Below are 18666 nucleotides of genomic sequence, written 5' to 3' on the forward strand. Positions count from 1 at the left end.
TCAGGTGGTCTGGTATTCCCAAGTCTTTCAGAATTTTCTACAGCTTCTTGTGATCCATACAGTCAAAGGCTTTGGCATAGTCAATAAAGCAGAAATAGATGTTTTTTTGGAACTCTCTTGCCTTTTCCATGATCCAGCAGATGTTGGCAATTTGATCTCTGGTTCCTCTGCCTTTTCTAAAACCAGCTTGAACATCTGGAAGTTCATGGTTCACATATTGCTGAAGCCTGGCTTGGAGAATTTTGAGCATTGCTTTACTAGCGTGTGAGATGAGTGCAATTGTGAAGTAGTTTGAGCATTTTTTGGCATTGCCTTTCTTTGGGATTGAATAATTGTCATATGCTGTAAGGTTATCAATTTTTTTTTTTTTTTTACTGCCTACTAGGTACCTATAGTATCCTCCATGATGAGATTTTTGAGCCTGAATTTCTATTTTTGAAGAGGAATATTTCTCCAGCAGTCATTTCTCAAAGAGTGACCATTACTAAAGAGATTTCTCTAGCAGTAATTCTATGTGTCAGTATTACTGTTTAACCATCAAAGGGACTATAGCTTGGACTATGCATGAGTACTGACTGGGTAGCACAGTGGTAAAGACTTGCCTACCAGTGCAGGAGATGGAGACGATGTGGGCTCGATCCCTGAGTCAGGAAAATTCCCTAGAGAAGGGAATGGCTACCCACTCCAGTCTTATTGGCTGGAGAATCCCATGGACAGAGGAGCCTGGTGAGTTACAGTCCATGGAGTCTCAAAGATTTGGACACGACTGACTAACATTTTCACTTTCATACAAACTATATTTTTTTGAGAACTACTATGTATCAGCCCTGTGCTAAGGATAAAATAAAGCTAAGTCCTTTTCATGGAGACTACTTTTTAATAAGATAGACAATTAACAAATCAAAGCATAAATATATAATCTCAGATAATAACAAATTATTTGTTTCTGTAGAATAGTAAAGTCAGAAACTTGATTAGAATAGATTCAAGAAGAAATGAGATGTTAGGAAATAAAATAGCAAGGTAAGATTTTTAAAACTGGATTTTGTTTTACACAGATGCCAAATAGAATTGGTTAAAGGTATAGGAGTATTGAGGTCAAGGATTTTCTTAAGGAATGAGGGTTTCAGAGATGATGGCAGCAATCCACAGGATGGAGAATCTTTGCAAAAGTGAGAGGAAGCTAATTGTAGGGAAAATGTACTGGAGGAGTCATAAATGGGTGGGATGTGGTAAACAGATGCCCCACCACCGGCACAGAGCTTTTCTTTTGAGGAAGGTCAAGGCCAGTCTGTGCAGGAGTGCTACGCTATCCAGGACGAGGTCAGATGTGCTTCTTCTTGTTCCCGTGTGTGTCTTTATGCAAGCCTATTTTCAGCCCCACTGGGGAAACTGAAGCACTTCCATCATTGGCTCATGCGTTAGCTCTGAGATCGCAAGAAAACGGGGGTAGAACTCTTGTCCTCCAAAACATCTCAGTCTAGTAGGTTCCTGGAAAAATGCATACCTCTCCTCATATTAACAAGAGCTTTCTCTCAAAGAGTGACTTGATCATTGAGTGATTTAGTTGAGTCATTTTAAATCTGGATTTTTGTTAACCTTATTTTTATTCACACCCATTCTTGAGGATGTCGTCCTGAATTCACAAAGTCCAATTAAGTATGCTAGGCTAATAACTTCACCATGAAAATATCTCAAACTATTCAAGTCCTGAATAAAGTATTCTGCTTTTGACACTACCCACAAACCTCCTAGGATTTGAAAAAACTTGAAGTATGCAGAGGGAAATCAGACTAAATGCTCACGTATATTTTATTGGAAACATTTCTTTAAAAACATGAAGACAAGGGGAAAAAAGACCAAATTCAATTTTTGAGCCTGGCACTACAACTTCTCTACAAGTCACTCTATTCTAAACAAGAAAAATAAAATCAGCTTTGTTCCTGAACATATGCTTTTGACATTTTTTTTTCCTTGAAGGCTGTGAATTATTAATAAACTAATTTCTCTTTATAGTTCAATCTTTGGAGATTTAAAGTGTTCTCTGAAATGCACAGGGAAAAGATAGAGCTTGAGTTCCAATCAGCTCCAATCCTCTCTCGAGAGGCTGGCCTTGAGGTATCTCTGAATCTTTGATATCAATCTTTGATTCAACTGGGAATTTCTGATCATTTCTAGAACTAGTCTATTAATACTCCTTAATGCCCTGTTTAAGTTGGGCCATTTCTGCTAGCTGATTTTATGCTCTCACTTTGCTCCTGAGATATTTTATGTATGTGTCTGTAGCATATGTATGCACATCTCTCTCTTTCTCTGGTTATACTTGATGGATTATTTCTTGGCAAGTTGTGTTAGAAGGCAGGACTTTTGATAACCGAGAATGTCCAGTAAATCGGCAGCTCTTGTAATAAACTGCGCTGGATCTGAGTTCCGCCAACAGCGCCTCCTCCCTCCCCGGTGGAGCTTACCGAAGAGAGCTTTTGGCTCTGTAGAGAAAATAAATTTGCAAAACCCCAAGCTGTGCGACAGTAGAATGAATGAGAGCTGGGTTAAGTTCCTTCCCTCTACCTTGCACCATTAAGCATGTTAAAAGGAGCACCCAGCTGAACAATAGTCAGAGGTGAGGAGAGAGGTTTCCTCCATCACCTGGGAGTTCACACAATTTAGCTGAATGTCTGATGTCACTTCACACATTATAATTCTATTGCCTCCTGTGCTATCAGTGTATGAAAATTATCATTCCTGTTTTTTTGTTTTGTTTTTTCAGGGGATGGGGGATCAGAGGGAGAAACTGAGACGCTGAATGTAGTTGCCTTGCATGATAACCCTGCATACTGTATTCAGGGACTGAACATGAGTTCCCATCTATGTGATGGGTCTTGGGATTCAGATTCTGGATAAGGTCTTCTGCCTCTCTGGTCTATTTATTGATCCAAAAGGTGTGGGGCGGGAGGGGCAGGGAAACTAGCAAACACAGACCAGTCTGTATGTACCAGTTCCTTGTCTCTCTCCCCTGAGGGAACTGGCTTCAACACTGGACTCACCTGCCTTTATTTTCCCTCTGCTGCCTCCTCTCACAACCTGCTGCGTTATCAGGGTACGATGATCAAGCCAGAGAGTCACCAGGTGCCCATGTCGACAGGGCTGCTTAGCAGGAGCGCAGAAGGATTGAGATTCCACACCAGTAACAGGATCTTTCCCAACATCGCCAGCTCATGCAGACAACAGACTCGCTTCTCTCCCGAGGAGGCCAGGATCAGAACCTGAGCCACAGAAAGGAAGGGGGTGGGCAGAAGGGAAGGCAGAAGAAGAAAAGAAAGCTTTTCCTTTTTTATTTTTAAAGCCAGTTCTATTCTGGGACTTTATTTACTTTTTTGTTCAGCTCCAGGGGTTAAAGGGCTCACAGTAATGGAAACTGGAGGTCACCGATTTATTGCTCTTCCTCTGGACTCTCTTCTGGGCCAGTTTGCTTGGTGGTGAGTACCAGCATCCTCAGCCTTTCTCACCCAGGACCTCAGCCTCATCCAGCCTGAGGACTCCCTCACTCCAAGACCTGGGAAAACTCAGCTCTGCTGTGGCCAGTGCTGGGCTCCACCAATCAGAGGCTCAAGTGACTGTCCATAAAAGACAGCATCTTCTAAACCAACAGCTAGAAACTCAGGCAGGAGTTGATAGGACAGTCTTAAGGCACAATTTTCTATTCTGGGAAATCTGAATTTTTTTCTCTTAAAGCCTCATAATGATTGGATGAGACCCATCTGAATTATGTCAAGGCATCTGTCTATAAATGTTAACCTCATCTATGAAATACCTTCACAGCACCACCTTGGTTAATGCCTGGTGGTGTCACTGGGCTGTAAAGCCTAGCAAAGTGGACACATAAAATTAAGCATTACATGTACCAAGTCCTCTTATATCTGTCTACTCTCTCTCAAGTCCATCCACTTCTCTCTGTGACTCCACATGCCACCCTAATCTAAATGCCATCATCTTCCCTAAACCAGTGCAATTGCTTCCTAAATTGTCTCCCTGCTTAAGCTTTTCCCAAACCATTCTTCACCCTGTAGCCAGACATCTTTTAAAAATACGTACCAGATTCTGTGTTGCTCTGTTTAAAATCACTCAATTGCACTTGCCTGGGTCTAAGATCAGTTACAGCTCCTAATACCACATAGAAAGTTCTACTAGGTCTGGCCTCTGCCCACTTCTGCTGCCTTCTTCATGCTTCCTGCATTCCAGCCAGACTAGCCTTTCAGTATCTTGCATTTTTCCTATTTCCTTCTTCTATAGGGTTTTTGCAAGGAGTCTTCCTTTTGCCTTACAGCTCATTCTCTCTCCCTAGGTCTGGGTAATTCCTACTTACAGCCATTGTAGTCAACCTTATTCCCCTTATCCACCAGCCTGACCAGATCATTTCCTCTAAATGTATATTATCATACCTCTCCTTTGGAGGACACATGGCCTTGGACAGTTAACCTTTATTTGTATGGATGTGTGATTGGTGTCTGTGTCCCCCAGACATTGCCTAGTGAAGATGGCAGCAATGACTGACTTGTCCCCCACCACCTACCTGGTTTCCAGTATGGTGCTGAGACATGGGGATGCTCAGTAAATATTAAGGATTGACTATACGGGTGAATCGTCTGAGTTAGGATGGAGGTCAGGAGAAGGATGCTCGTTACATCCTGCCCCTTCCCTCTAACCTTTTCCCATTCTTCCCCCACACCTTGAACAAAACCACAGCTTCTTCTGATTACAACTTTATATCACAATTGAGCACTAAGACTAGGAGTTTTAAACATGCCAGGAAATCAAGTGTTGACCGCTCCAGTCAGCTTGTTTGGCACCTATACACACATATCTAGTGTCTTCAGTTAAGCATTCCAGTTTGATCAGTATGAAGACATCCCCAATATTTTAAAATCTGGAGATTTCACCTAAAAATATTAATTTATGGCTTCTCATTGAAAAGGAAAAGAAAAAATACATCTGTCTACCCTTGGCCTGCCATTCCATATGGCAAAAGTCAACTTTGGTTGAGCAGCGACTGTCCATATAAGACAGGACAGGCAGTGTCCTCAGGTCAGTACATTCCCTCACTCAGATTACCTGCCCCATGTACACTGGCGTTTGAGTTCCCTGCCGTGACTGACAGTAAACTTACCATTTCCTCACTTTCTTCTCCACGTCTCTTCAGTAAACTCTAAGGAATGTATCCTAGGGGAGAAATGCAGTTGTATAAAAACTGTTAAAGAGCAATCTGATAACGTGTCTGTTGGTGCTCTCTTCTTAGGCTGTGCTGACCACAGCAGTGGCAGCAGTCTGCCCTTCACTTAACCTTTTTGATTTGGGTGGGCCAAGGACAAAGTGAAGCTCTGAATTTGCAGTCAATTTCTCTACGAAACCTGAAATGATTATATCCATACATCCGTTGCTTTTGTCTATAGGATGGGAGTGAAAATACTTAGCATAACTGTCAGCCAAAATGGCACAATATGAAGACCACGCATACAAGTTTTTTATGGCCTGACTTCTCCCGGGAACTTAAGTAAATTCCCTGAGCTTGTGACCTTCCATTGGACACAATACAAAGGGTCGTCATTTGCTTGATTCTCATGCTTAAAGGGGGAAAAAAAAAGAAAGGAAGTCCAGATGAAAGTTAAAAATAGGGCATGTGAATTTAATGCAACTTTCTCTGGGATCATAAGTCTGCTGAAGGGAAGTAAAGAGGGAAGAAAAAAATAGACACTATATTAAATGAGCTTCCTGGAAGAATGCTATTTGCTCACAAATGTTTATTCAAAGGACTCCTCAGACTAATTCCTCATTAACAAAAGTGTCCTGGAATGTAGGTGGAATCCATCAGAACATCCTTGAAGGAAACTTGAGAGCTAACTCAGAAAAACCTCAGGCTTACAGAAATTTTTTTCCTGCTCTGTCCATCTTTTCCAATTACTCTTCACTCTTGTTATTAAGTATTCTTTCACCATATCTAGAATTTGTACACATAAAACTCCCACCTTCTTGCAAGTTGAAATTTTGCTTTGGGTCACATGGCTGAGTTAGGGAAAAATAACCAAATTCCAGGGGTCCACAGGAAAAAGGGCCTCATCTACTTTGCAGATATGATTCACTATAGTAAACAAAGGTTATTTTCTGCAATTTGGTCTGAGGGAATGACTGAATCAACTTCAGCTTGCTTCTGAAGCGTAATTCCAATCAGGGAATTATGTCGCAGGTGGAGACATATCCCTGGGAAAGACAGCATCTGCTTTCATACAGATGTCATCAGTAATAAAGAAAGATGGGGAAGCAGTGTGATCTGGGAATTGGATCGTGTTCATATCAGATCTGCTTTTCAGTTGTAAAAACAGTAAGTTATGCTCGATTATTCTTATACACACTGTGAAAAACTTTGCTTAGCTTTACCAGGGTCCAGAGAGAGACACGAGACCCTGGCGAAGACTTTAGAAAAATGATTATTTCTGAATTCTACCACAAACTCTATCCTGGTTCAGAAGCAAGAGGCTTGGGGGAAAATAAGTTTAAGCTCATAAAAACACTCAAAGGGCGTACTGGTCATCAAACAGCTCTGAGCAAACTGCATTTGCAAATAAATCTGAAAACATGTGGATTCAATTTTCCTTGAAATGCCCAGAGGTTAAAAAATTAAGGGGGGAATGTTTGGCAGAAAGAACCTGGGGTTTGGCTGTGCGCACAAGTTTCTGAAAAATAAATTGATTGTTTTGCCAGAGAGAATATATTACCTGGTCCCCCTTCTCAATCACATCTCGAACTTAATTGTCAGTGGCCCCGTTTCTCATTGTGGCTGCAAAGTGGACAGGAGGGTTGAGTTCATTTGAAAGAAAGCAAGTTTTATTCCTTCCCAGGGTGGCCTTCTGCACAGTCAACCCAGACTCTCAGCACTGTCATGGGTTTCAGCCCAGTGACATAGTGGTGAGAAAACCATCTGCTCGCAAAATCAGTCCTCCATTGCCTCTTGTCTCCCATCTGCCTCCACTCATCAAGTTTTACCCCACTTTTTTCCTTCCGCCAACCCCCCAAATAATACCTTTTTTTATGACCAAATAAACACAGGCAAATGTGGAACTGCTTTAGAGCAAATCCAAACTGTTTTAAAAGATCATGAAAATAGAGTGGGTGGGGGAAAAACTCCATCTGTGAAAAAGCAGTGATTAGCCTTAAAACAATGTGAGGCCAACAGCGCAGAGTCCCATTATGAGATGATGTGTGGTGCCTGTAAGTGGCTGTTCCTGGTCTCTGAGGTAGCAAAGTTGTCACATGACTCCGTTGTTGCCATGGCAATAATCTGTAATTGTGCAGAAAATCCACAGAACTCATGAGCAACTCCTTAGTGGATTGGGCTGAAAGAAAATCAAACCCGTGAAAGCCCTTGAATTGATGTGGTTATGAGAGTGCATTGGCCAAGCTGGTCCAGGTGAAGCTGACCTGATTTTGTGGATTTCCTTCCCCCAGCCCCTGTCTAGCTTTGGTGAACTCCCTCTTTATGTATGTTTTCCACACTTTCATGTCCATAACTGGTGAGAGGTATAAATCCCAGTCAGCTAGGGCAATGCTTCAGCTCCTCAGAATTCTGAGCATGCAGTTTGGAATCGACAGGATGGGAGTTGTGGCTTTTTGGCTGCTGGAACCTCTAAACGCTAGAATAGTACTGAGGACCAAGGCCTGATTTATACACTTAGGTGAAAAAGATTAGAGTGTCCATTGGGGATTGAGGGGGAGAGGCATATTTCTCCCCCAGCAAAGGCACTGAGAACACACTAGGCAGGAGACTAGTGCAGCGAGGGTGTGTTGTTCCTGGGGTAACTTGGCAACAGAGTACACACACATGGGCAACACACCCATCTTAAGGCTGCCAAGACTTGCCTTCTTTAAGGCACGCTAATACAAACCATGCCCCCAGCACAGCCAGGGAACAGAGGGTAGGTAGCATCTCTCCCTCCTGCACTAGATGCTGTATGACGTTTATGCATGTATCAGCCGTCAACCCCAAGTGGTTGAGGGCATGAGTGAGTGTGGGGGCCCCTGACAGAAAACTTGAGCAGGAAGAGGAGCCAGACAAATCACTCTCAAGTTCCAAACTTCAGCGAGAATCCCATGGGAATGCAGCTTCCAAGTGGATCCCATGAGAACATCTGGGATGAAGACGCTCACGCCAGACTTCAACCCAGACTCATTAGTAATAATGCTTCAGTTTTTTTCTCATCTATTTATTTATCCTCTCATCTACCGCAAGTATGATTTGCTTTTCTTCTGCCCATTTTCCTACTGGGAGCAGGAAAAGGAAGATAGAGAATGAACACCAAGCTGTAAATTTGGGTACTTTCTCTTGGATACCTTCTCATTTGAGGTTAATTAATTACAGACAGTTAACAACAGACTTTGCTTGATTTAGGCAGAGAGGAATGCAACATAGGAGAGTGAAGGGCTTGTGGATTTGGAGAAAGTATTGAGAATCAGGGTAGGAATCAGACAAGAATCTGACAGCTTAGGGATCTCTGTAGCAAGAACAAAAAATGAACAGTTTGATCCCAGTTCATTTAGATTCAACTATTTTCTTTCCTGTCATTTTTCTCAAGATTCAAAGTGTTGGGGGAAAAAGTCCAAATGGCCTAATTTGGATCATGAATCCAGTTTTCTATTTGGAAGATGAATGTGAAAGGGAAAGGAGGGAGATGGTAGAGACTCCTTAGTGTCTCATCAAGATTACATGGAGTAAGAGAGAATTTCTCAAAAGAACAATTAAAGTGCATGTATGGAAGGAAGGAGATCAGATATGATGATGGTCATGGCTTTGGCTTGGCGAAGGGAGGTCCAACAGCAAATGTCCAGCAGTAGGGCTTGAAGGGAAAGTTGAACAGTGGAAGTGCCTATCAACTGACTTATGTTAGTAAGCCTGAGCCTAGACTTGCTGGGGAAAATTGCTACAGCAAGTTAGGTAGATGGAGAGGGAGGGGGAGTCTGGAAAATAGTTTTGTTTGGCATCCCCTTTCTGAAAGAGTCTAGAGGGAAGACAGCTACTTGATTTGATACCAGCCATGCTAATGGGGCAGACTTCCAACTAGTCAAAGCTCCTGGTTAATGTCCACTTCTCAGCATGTCTGATTACAGGTTGAAGTTGACCAATCAGCAAACTGCTCAATTATAAGCCCATCTTCTCCCTGTGGTGCCACTAATTAAAACAGGAAGCATGGTGCAGCTCACACAGTCTGTGGAGCTCTTACCTTCCCAAAACTGAATGAGTCACAACCGTTAGCCATTGTCAGTGAAATGCAGCTTCCTTTTTTTTTTTTTCCAACCCCATTTCTGTTTGGTGTGAATTCAACTCTGAAAAACCTTCCCTCGGGATTATTGATCCCCTCCATACCCTTTGCTGTGAGAGAGGAACACACGTGGCGGGAGCTTTGAAATGCAGCTATGTGGAAATCTCAGTGTTCTGGAATGTTCTGACCTTTTGTCCTGCCAAGCACCACTTTTTTTTTTTTTCTGAAATCACATCATAAAGGCTATTCCTACAACGAACTTAATTTTTAAGAAGAGGGAGAAAAAAGATATGGCTCAGCACCTGTCCATTTGCAGGAGAGCTGTTCTCAGACACCTGGAACAAACTGAAGCCTTTCTTTTCTTTTTCTGTCTTGATAAACATAATGGGCCACTGTGGTAATTTCACCTGTAAATGCATTTCTTTGTAGAAAGACAGGGCTTTCATGTGCAAGAGTGGAGAGAGAAAAGATGTTGAGAAGCACTGTGGTGACACGCTAGCAGAACAGGGGCTTGCTATACAACCATCAGATATGTCCCAGATTCTTCCTGAAGGCCAAGTCCTTGGCTTCTCAACCAGAGAGAGAAACTTTTGTAAACTCCTCAAGGTCCAGTTAAAATCTTCGTTAATATTAAAATCGATACCCTGGAGATAAGATGACACTCAAGCATCCTTCCAGAAAGACTGCCAGTTAGCCTCTAGCAGCTCTTCCTGCCCGCAATCCTCTTAATGTCTCTTCTCCCTTGAAAAGATGCAACTTGAGATGTTCTTGCCTTTTTATACAAACTTTTCCATTCAGCATTGGATGACTCCATTGTTTTATCCCAAAAATAAGCACAGTAAGTTCTTCTATCACAGTAATTTCTTATCAGTACATCTGGGGACATCTACAGGTTTCTAAGAAAATCACTTTGCACCCAGATGTAGAGGGGCAGACCAACCTCAGAGTCATTGCACAAATTGTGTGTCATAGGTGAGACTAGAGGTAACAAAATGTTTGGTGACACAATGGGTAAATGCCCTGATTCTGGAGTCAAGAAGACTTTGCTTTCAATTCTAAAATTGCTAATTTGTCACTTTGGATCTCAGGTTCCAAGTCTGTAAAATGAAAAGAGTAGTAATGCCTACCTCAAATGGTTATTAGGAGGATTCGATGAAATAATGAACATAAAACACTGGGCTTATTATTTGTTGTATCAGTTTAGTTCAGTTGCTTAGTCGTGTCCGACCCTTTGTGATCCCATGAACTGCAGCTCGTCAGGCCTCCCTGTCCATCACCAACTGCCGGAGTCCACCCAAACCCATGTCCATTGAGTTGGTAATGCCATCCAACCATCTCATCCTCTGTCGTCCCCTTCTCCTCCTGCCCTCAATCTTTCCCTGCATCAGGGTCTTTTCAAATGAGTCAGCTCTTCGCATCAGGTGGCCAAAGTATTAGAATTTCAGCTTCAACATCAGTCCTTCCAATGAACACTCAGGACTGATCTCCTTTAGGATGGACTGGTTGGATCTCCTTGCAGTCCAAGGGACTCTCAAGAGTCTTCTCCAACACCACAGTTCAAAAGCATCAATTCTTCGGTGCTCAGCTTTCTTTATAGTCCAATTCTCATATCCCATACTCAATAAATGGCAAGAGTTACTAACAGTTAGCATCTTCAGATCTCCTGAGCATGGGGCCAGTCAAAATGAATGAGGAGGGAGAAATGTCTGAGGCTCTGGAAGCTCTATGACACACAGGGCACCAGAAAGCTTACCCACATCTCTTTGCCACTTTGTTCCCACCACTTACGTGTTTGATATGGTCATGCCTTCAGTTCTCCTACCTTGGGCAGGCTGTCCACGATAGGATGTGGGGACCTGCAGGTGACTCATAAAGTCTCACTTATCAAAGCTGTTTATCTTACAGGGCTTCAGTATACTAGTTGAATGAAAAAATGGAGCAAATAAACTGATGACTCAGTGGTAAAGAATCCACCTGGAATGCAGGAGATTTGAGTTCAATCCATGGGTCGGGAAGATCCCCTGGAGAATGAAATGGCTACCCAATCCAGTATTCTTGCCTGGAGAATTCCATGGACAGAGGAGCCTGGTGGACTACAGTCCATGGGCTGCAAAAGAGTTGGACATGACTTAGCAACTAAACACACAAACACATATAGGCTAAAGCAGTGCGTGTTACACACGCACACACAAACACAGGCTCTTCTAGTTGGTGACTTTCCGCTTATTATTCCTTGATGGAACACTTTGGAAATGGAGATCATTTTGTATATTCCACATGTTATAGATTGATTTAGGTTGAGATGACAAATTGGTATTAGGCAAATCTCAGATCAGTTCAGAGATGGAGAGATGGGGTCCAGCAGCAGGCATTTTTTTTTTCTTTCCTAAGTCAGGACCTTCCTGACAGTCCACAGTCTACACAGGGAACAGCAGCTAGGCTCATGAGGATTTTCAAAGGCAGGACAGAGTAACATGACGGAAACAGTGGGTGGGGAACAGGAAACAGCATGGCTCGCTCTTATACAGGCTCAGGTTGCTGACTGTCATATACAATAAATCTGCTGAAAATGTTAAGGCGATTAAATAAAAAAGAGAATACAAATGTGGAAAAAAGTTATTGTAATTGGATATTCCAGAACTCGAGACCCAGGCATAATGTTTTTATAATACTGTATATAATAGAGTGTTCTATTCAATAACATAATGATTAAGTAATTGAACAACATTATTTCAAAATATTTTCTGGGTTGGATCTTATGTCCCAGCATCTCAAACACACATAGTTCTAGTTATGAGAATCTGCAGTGTTAGGACAGCGAGCTCCAGCCCACAGAACATCTGGTTTCAACCAATGTTCCCAGTCTCTTGTCTCTATAAGCAGCAAATCTGGAGGACCAGGTTTGCACATTTGGGTCATTTGATTCATGGGAGGCACAGATACTTTTGGCCACTTGTTATGGCTGGTAGCCAGAGGTACCTGACTTCAATGCCTAAGAGTAAAAATTGTTCTGTGCTTTTTGTTTAGTCACCTATGTGTCTTGTAAGTCCCTGGTACCTACACAATACTCTGTGATGGGTTAGGATTCAGTCACTGACAAAAAAAAAAAGTGCTCATTGAGAACCAACCATGAGGCAAGTTCCCTGCCTTCACAAATTTAAGATTCAGCAGAGGAGACAGATATTAAGCAAATCGATGCTTAAATGATTATCTGATTTCAGTTGTGAAGAATGAATCAGAGGAGAATGATGGGGTATCATAAGGGGGGATGCTTACCTGGTCTGGAGGGCAGCAAGGCTCATCCTTGTAAAGGAGTAAAGCAACATTTAAACCAGTGGCTGGCTTAGTCAACAGAAAAGGCAAAAGGTGGGAGTGGAGAAGGCATTTCAGACAGAGCTCAGTGTGTGCAAATGCCCATAGGCAGAAGGGGTGAGACATGTTGAGGAGCCTGGAGACAGAAGGTCAGTATGGCAGGAGTCGGGGGAACTATAGGGATCTGACAGGAGATAAGTGAGGTGGGGCGGTGCCCTGCTGAGGACAAAGCTAGATCTTGTTCTCAAAGATGCCATCTAATAGAGAAACAACTGCTTCTCAGAAGTATATTTTGTTCATTAGGCTCTCAAAACAAAACAAAAAATATATATCTAATAAACACTTGCTCCTTCCAGTTTGTTCCCACTAAGGGCAAAAGCAAAAAATAAATAAATAAACACAATTAAAAAGTCTTTCCCACTCATGGTGGGTTGGTAAAAAGCTCAATGCATTTGTGTTACCAGTGTTTCCCAAGTGTGGGTTATTTCTGACAGAAGGGCTTGGTCAAAGTTTGCCAAAGAATCAGAATATATGTATATATAAAATGAGGAATTGGCTCACGTCACCACGGGGACTGAGAAGTCCTGAGATCTGCAGTCAGAAAGGTGGAGATGCAGAAGGGCCAATTGTGTGGTTCCAGTCCCTGCTTGAAGGCCTGATAACCAGAAGATCCCATGGTGTAAGTTTCAGTCTGAAAGCTGGCAGGCTCAAAACCCAGGAAGAGTCAATGTTTTAGTTTGAGTACAAAGGCTGGAAAAGACCAATGTTTCAGCTCAAATACATTTTTCTTTTTATTTATTTTAAGTTGAAGGATAATTGCTTTACAGTATTGTGTTGGTTTCTATGAAACATAAACATGCATCACTTATAGGTTTACCCATGTATCCTCCTGCTTGAACATCCCTTCCACCTCCCTCCCCATCCCATCTCTCTAGGTTGTTACTGAGCCCTGGTTTGAGTCCCCTGAGTCATAGAGCAAATTCCCATTGGCTATCTATTTTGCATATGGTAATGTATGTTTCCATGTTACTCTCTCCATACACCTCACCTTTCCTTCCTCTCTCTGCCAGCCATGTCCATAAGTCTCTTCTCTATGTCTGTATCACCATTACTGCTCTGCAGATACGTTCATCAGTACCTTCTTTCTAAATTTTATATTATGCATTAGTGTATGATTTTCTTTTTCTCTTTCTGACTTACTTCATTCTGTATAATAGGCACTAGGTTCATCCACCCCATTAGGACTGACTCAAGTGCATTCCTTTTTATGGCAGAGTAATATCCCATTGTACCACAGCTTCTTTGTCCATTCATCTGTTGATGGACATCTAGGTTGCTTCCATGTCCTAGCTATTGTAAATAGAGCTGCAATGAACATTGGGGGTACATGTGTCCTTTTCAATTTTGTTTTCCTTAGTGTGTATGCCTAGTAGTGGTATTGTTGGGTCATATGGTGGTTTTATTTCTAGTTTTTCAAGGAATCTCCATACTGTTCTCCATAGTGGCTCTATCAATTTATATTCCCACCAAAAATGCAAGAGGATAATAAGGTCATTTTTCTTAGAGACAAACATTTTTATAGAAAAACTCTCAGAGATGTTTTATCTGGACCAGGACTTGGCCCAAGTGGACCTTGAGACTAAGCTGACCAGCTAGGAGTGAACCTTGTCATGCGGCAGGACAGGACAGGGTTGGTGTCACACAGTCTGGGCTGGATGGGGTGGTAGGTGACTACTCATAAAGACCTAACAGAGCCTGACAGTAGCCACAGAAAGACTGCTATCATTATTCAACCAGTATTCAATAGACAGAAGCTGTTACGGTTATTGATGCTAGTGTTATCATTTTTAATATAGGTATCAGCTTGTAACTGGCATTAGCAGAGTCAAGCTGTTGGCAGCACGGACTGGGAATCAAGGACACTGTGCCCGTCCAGAGAGGACTGGTGAGAGCCAACTGAGATCCAGATCCCAGAAGAAATGGCCTATTAGGCTGTTGCTCAGCCAGAGCCTGAGGCACTAGGTGAATGAAGAGAAAGATCCAGTCTTGGAATCTGAAGGAGGTTGGCTGCTGAGAATGAAGTGGGAGTTCTATACTCTTTGAAGCAAAAGGTCATTGCAGAGGAGAGTCTGAACAGGTATTAGTTTCCATAAACAAAATGTAACTAGTGGCTCAGTTCAGTTCAGTCACTCAGTTGTGTCCGACTCTTTGCAACCCCATGAACTGTAGCACTCCAGGCCTCCCTGTCCATCACCAACTCCTGGAGCTTGCTCAGACTCATGTCCATTGAGTTGGTGATGCCATCCAACCATCTCATCCTCTGTCGTCCCCTTCTCCTCCTGCCTTCAATCTTTCCCAGCATCAGGATATTTTCCAGTGCGTTAGTTCTTCACATCAGGTGGCCAAAGTATTGGAATTTCAGCTTCAGCATCAGTCCTTCCAATGAATATTCTGGACTGATCTCCTTCAGGATGGACTGGTTGGATCTCCTTGCTGTCCAAGAGACTCTCAAGAGTCTTCTCCAACACCACAGTTCAAAAGCATCAATTCTTCAGTGCTCAGCTTTCTTTACAGTCCAACTCTCACATCCATACATGACTACTGTAAAAACCATAGCTTTGACTAGACAGACTTTGTTGGTAAAGTAATGTCTCTGCTTTTTAATATGCTGACTAGGTTGGTCATAGCTTTTCTTCCAAGGAGCAAGTGCCTTTTAATTTCATGGCTGCAGTCACCATCTGCAGTGATTTTGGAGCCCAAGAAAATAAAGTCTGCCACTGTTTCCCCATCTATTTGCCATGAAGTGATGGGACTGAATGCCATGATCTTCCTATTTTGAATGTTGAGTTTTAAGCCAGCTTTTTCACTCTCCTCTTTCACTTTCATCAAGAGGTTCTTTAGTTCCTCTTCACTTTCTGCCATAAGAGTGGTATCATGTGTATATCTGAGGTTGTTGATATTTCTCCTTGAAATCTTGATTCTAGCTTCTGCTTCATCTAGACTGACATTTAGCATGATGTACTCTGCATATAAGTTAAATAAGTAGGGTGATAATATACAGCCTTGGCATACTCCTTTCCCAATTTGGAACCACTCAATTGTTCCATGTACAGTTCTAATGGTTGCTTCTTGACCTGCACACAGATTTCTCAGGAGACGGGTAACATGGTCTGGTATTCCCATCTCTTGAAGAATTTTCCACAGTTTGTTGTGATCCACACAAAGACTTCGGCATAATCAATAAAGCAGAAACATGTTTTTCTGGAATTCTCTTTTTTGATTATCCAGCAGGTGTTGGCAATTCAATCTCTGGTTCCTCTGCCTTTTATAAATCCAGCTGGCACATCTGGAAATTCACAGTTCACATACTGTTGAAGCCTGGCTTGGAGAATTTTGAGGATTAATTTGCTAGCATGTGAGATAAGTGCAATTGTCTGGTAGTTTGAACATTTTTGCTGTTACCTTTCTTTAGAATTGGAATGAAAACTGACCTTTTCTAGTCCTATGGCCACTGCTGAGTTTTCCAAATTTGCTGGCATATTGAACACAACACTTTTACAGCATCATCTTTTAGAATTCCATCTGCAATGTAGGAGCCACAGGAGATACAGTTTCAGTTCCTGAGTTGGGAAGATCCCCTGGAGGAGGGCACAGCCATCCACTCCAGTATTCTTGCCTGGAGAATTCCACGGACAGAGGAGACTGTCAGGCAACAGTCTATAGGGTTGCAAAGTGTCAAACACGACTGAAACGACTTAGCACACACGTACGCACACAGAGTTCTCAAAGTGCAACCCCCAGACTAGCAGCTACTGTATTATCTGGGATCTGGTTAAAGAAGGTGATTCTCTGGCCCCATCTTCTGCCTATTGTACAGAAACTTTGGGGTTGGGGCTCAACAATCCATGTTTTAATAAACCTTCCTGATGATTCTGGTACCTGCAAGAGTTTGAGAACCACTGGTCCAGAGGAAGGCGGGAGCTGAAGTGTGCACAGCTAAGGGACACCAGGGCTGCTTCCCTGTCAGGGTCATACAAGTGCCAGGACACCAATCAGGACACAGTCCAGCTTCTGTTCTGATTTCTCTTCCCTTGGTAGTGACTTCTCAGGTACCGGCAGTCACTTTCTCTGCCCTTCTTCTCTTTGTGCCCACAAATAAGCATAACACTTGGAGTGGATAATTAAAGGACTCTCTCATTAATCATTGTTAGTTCTTTATTTAATATTTTTTAATGTAGAGATTAGGGAGGGCAGAATTTGAATACATTTCCTAATATATCTGAGGTAGTGGATAACTTTATGAACATCTCCTAGGGTTTTTTGTTGTTGTTGTTTGAAAGGAAGGGCTCCTCTGTAGTACCCCATGCCTGATGAGGTGTTCAGTACTTGCCTGGTATTGGCAAGAACACCCTCAGTGTCTCCTTCACCATCCAAATGCAGGTTTGGAGTAGAAGAGGGTAATTCTGCAGCAAAGATCTGACAGAGGGAGGCAGCATAGAAGGTAGGAGAAACACAGAAGGTGCTGTGGCAGAAGCACAGGTTATGAATCCAGACGGACCTACACAGAGCTTTAGGATTCAAAGAGGTAATGCATGCATCTAAGATGCCAAGCTTAAATTAATTGTCAAATAAATACATGCAATGAAATTGTATTTTTCCCTAACCTCTTTCCCAAGTTTCTTAGGATCCACAACAGTTTAGTTTACTGGGTACAGTCTGAGATAATCACCAATGTTTACTGAGATCTTATCAGTTAGATGAGTTTACTCTGTGTAACCAAAACCTAATTCAAACCAGTATAAATGATAAGAAGTGTTATTTCATAATACAGAACACCCAAATAAAGGAGGGATTCCAGGAGTGATGCAACTAGGACCCGTTGGTTCTGGCCCATTCTCTTGGTTCTGACCCATTCTCTTGGTTCTGGCCCGTTCTGCGTCTCACACTGGCTTCCCTCATGGTCACAAGATGACTGACAGCAATAGCTGAAATTATGTGCTTTCTTGCTCACATCCAGAAGAGGAAAGGAAAATACCTCTTCCAGCTACTGACTCTTATTGGACCAATATGAGTCACGTGCTTTCCCTGAGAATAAGAACATGCATTGATTGGCTGCTTTTCAGAAGTCTGGATATTTGATCTAGTCACTGACATCCCATTACACAAACTATAATAGAAGTATCTCTGAACTTGGGGGGTAATATGAGCTTCCTCTGAGTTTCATAGGCTGAGTTTTGATGGATGGATAAATAGCTAGAAATAAAGAAAAGGAGAGCCAAATATGTTCACTACAGTTTTCTACATCCCAGGGACTGTGTTAAGCATTCCATATGTATGTTTTTATTTAATCTTCACAGCCACCCTCTAAGGTTGCTCTTTGTATGGATAAGGAAAGAGAAATTCAGAGAGGTTAAATCACTCCCTTGCTCTATATCCCTGGCAAGGTTGACAGAACAAGAATATAGATTCAAGCCCCAGAGCCATGCTCTTTACCTCTGCGTTGTCTGGTTGGCTCACCCCTTTGGGGTGGTGGCTCAAACTTTGGCCTCACAGTGCAGGGCGTCCAGGGACCCTGGCACTAGCCCAGCGAGGTAGACTCATTTTTACCCCATGCTGAGGAATAATGGGAACATTCTGGAAAGAACTTGAGCCCTGCTCTCAGGTTTCCACAGTTATTTGTCTGTTGTTACCAAACACTAAAGACTTTAAAAATTCACTGTGGTCATATAGGCAGGAAAAATGACCTCATGCTTGCAACCACAAATCCAAAATGCTCTGGAATCTGTAAGACAAACTGCATTTTAATTAGAAGAGAGAAAGAGCAATGAAGACGTTTCTTGGATTTTTTTTTTTAAACCCTCCCCTGGCTTGCCTTCAGGCCAAAATGTGACAAGTGCCCTAAATCTGATAACAAACACACACTTCTGAAATCATTGTTAGCTTTCCTTAAAAAAAAAAAAAAAAAAAAATCACATTAGTTTCCCGTTACCAGTAAGAGTTCAAGAATGCGTAGCCTTGAAATGCAGCACACGAGAACACAGGGAGTCAG

At 42.3% G+C, this 18666-nt stretch overlaps 1 long non-coding RNA gene across 1 annotated transcript; it reads right to left on the reverse strand.

Moving 5' to 3' along the window:
• Positions 1 to 2867: 2867 nt before the first annotated feature.
• On the reverse strand, positions 2868 to 7320 carry LOC132345825 (uncharacterized). Its single transcript, XR_009495404.1, has 3 exons — positions 6768 to 7320; positions 5165 to 5217; positions 2868 to 3263 (listed from the first exon to the last, which is right to left on the reverse strand). It is a non-coding gene; the product is annotated as an uncharacterized lncRNA (long non-coding RNA).
• Positions 7321 to 18666: the final 11346 nt, after the last annotated feature.

Source organism: Bos taurus, chromosome 7, assembly GCF_002263795.3.
Source record: "Bos taurus isolate L1 Dominette 01449 registration number 42190680 breed Hereford chromosome 7, ARS-UCD2.0, whole genome shotgun sequence".
In the NCBI taxonomy this organism is placed as follows: Eukaryota; Metazoa; Chordata; class Mammalia; order Artiodactyla; family Bovidae; genus Bos; species Bos taurus.